Source organism: Galeopterus variegatus, unplaced genomic scaffold (assembly GCF_000696425.1).
Source record: "Galeopterus variegatus unplaced genomic scaffold, G_variegatus-3.0.2 Scaffold615, whole genome shotgun sequence".
In the NCBI taxonomy this organism is placed as follows: Eukaryota; Metazoa; Chordata; class Mammalia; order Dermoptera; family Cynocephalidae; genus Galeopterus; species Galeopterus variegatus.
The window spans coordinates 294392-296985 of NW_007726726.1; positions in this window are offsets into that span (position 1 = coordinate 294392).

Genomic DNA, 2594 nt, shown 5'->3' on the forward strand with positions numbered 1-2594 from the left:
GATCCCAGTGCAGTGCAGCCAGCGTCAACCTCGGCCCTCCCGGCCGCCTTCCCCTATGGATTCAGACAAGTTTGCCATTTATGAGTGTGAACGGGGATGGACCGTGGGCTGGGGTGACACCTAGGCAGGGCCGTGGCCACATCTGATGTCCACTCTGTGTGCATCCCTCACTCTGGGGCTCATCTGCCCTTCTGAGAGCGTTCCCTGCTCACTGGTTTGTGGCTGACTTAATCTCGCACTAATTAGATTTCTGCGTTGGTGGTGAAAGGCCTCCTTGCGTGCCAGCGCCGGACCGCCTGGCCTGCTGCTTGTTTTGCATAGAATTTTAATTGTTTCCAAATTAATCCTCAAATCGAGTGAGCTCAGCACAGATAAGCCGGTTGCAGGGAGGGCCGTGCATGGCGTTCCCGTTCCCGTCCTCCCAGCTGGAGCTGACTGTTGGCTCCATGGAGTGGCGTGGGGAGGCTGTCCTCGGACATGACGCGATCGCCGAGAAATGTCCAGCGCCTTTTCCTGCTCTGCTGCCTCCGAGAGTCCAGCCAGGCTGCCCCACTCTCCAGGAGTTTTCCTTCTGTTTGCTCTTGGCTCAAATTTCTTCTTAATCCTATTTTCGCCAGTTTCTATCCAATTTGAGGCAGCTTCTGTAAGTCAAAATTAATTACCCTGTGTGCATCCAGGCCTGTGGTCTCACCACTCACCATCCCTGGGCCTAGGGCTGAGCTCAGAAGGGAGGAGCTTGGAGGACAGGTAGGAAGAGGGAAAGACACCCCACAACATGGAGGGGGCTTTGGGGTCCCCACCAAACTGAAGGGGGCAGGATCCTCACCCAGTATCATGAAGGACTGACGTCCTCCACCAAGAAGTCTTCCCTGGTTGCCTCCACCTCCCTGAGCTCCCCCAGCACCTACAGTCTGTGCCCAACACTGGGCACGCCCTTCCTGCCACACATGTACTTATGCACATCACACCCCACCCTGCTCAAGAAGGATTCTGGCACCTTGCAATATGTGTTCAATACAGTCAGGAAAAAATGAAGAGAAACCAAAAGCACAGGCAACCAAAGGAAAAATAGATCAACTGGACTTCAAGTTAAAACCTTTTGTGCTTCAAAGGACACCATTAAGAAACTGAATCAACAACCAAACCACGGAATGGGAGAAGAAAATCGCAAATCCTTATTCTGATAAGGGATTCATACCCCAAATATATAAAGAATCCTTACTTACAACTCAACAGTAAAAGGACAGATCAACTGATTAAAAATAGGCAAAGGATCCAAATAGACATTTCTCCAAAGAAGATGTAAGATGGCCAACAGGCACATGAAAAGATGGTCAACATTGTTAGACATCAGGAAAATGAAATTGAAACCACAACGGGGTACCGACTTAGACCAGGTAGATTGGCTGGTCAATCTAAAAAAAAAACCCCAAAAACCAGAATGTAGATGTTGGTGAGGATGTGGAGAAACTGGAACCCTTGTACACTGCCAGTAGAAATGTAGAATGGCATAGCCAATTTGGAAAACAATTTGGTAATTCCTCAAAAGGTTAAACAGAATTACCATATGATCAAGGAATTCCATTCTTAGATATATACCCGATATAACTGAAAACATATGCCCACAAAAAACCCTGTGTATACGTGTTCACAGCATTATTCACAATAACCAAAAAAAGGTGGAAACAACCCAAATACCCACCAACAGATGAACGGGTAAACAAGATATGATCTATTCATACAATGGAATATCATCCAGCCATAAAAAAGGAACGAAATTCTGACACTTACACAACGTGGATGAATCTTAAAAACATGTTCAATGAAATAAGCCAGACACAAAAGGTTGCATATTATATGATTTCACTTATTTGAAATGTCCAGAACAGGGGAACTCATAGAGATACAATTTAGTTTTTTTATTTTTATTTATTTTATTATTATTATTTTTTTGGATCCAAGAGCTTCATTTTAATTATTTTTTTTTCCAGCTCTTCCCTTTTATTTATTTATTTTTTATTTTATTTTTTTTTAATTTTTATTTTGTCAATATACAGTGTGGTTGATTATTGTGGCCCATCACCGAAACCTCCTTCCCTCCTCCCTCTCCCCCCTCCCACCCAACAATGTCCTTTCCGTTTGCTTGTTGTAACAACTTCAAAGGATTGTAGTTGTTATATCTTCTTCCCCCCCCCTCCAGTGTGAGTGAATTTGTGTGTGAGTGAATTTATTTATTTATTTTTAGCTCCCACCAATAAGTGAGAACATGTGGTATTTCTTTTTCTCTGCCTGACTCGTTTCACTCAATATTATTCTCTCAAGGTCCATCCATGTTGTTGCAAATGGCAGTATTTCATTCGTTTTTATAGCTGAGTAGTATTCCATTGTGTAGATATACCACATTTTCCGTATCCACTCATCCGATGATGGACATTTGGGCTGGTTCCAACTCTTGGCTATTGTAAAGAGCGCTGCAATGAACACTGGGGCTGCAATGAACCTGTTCCCCAATGTACAATTTAGTTTAATGGTTGTCTAGGGTTGGGGGGCAGACATAGAAGGGGGATTAGGGGGTGATGGCTAAGGGTCCAGGG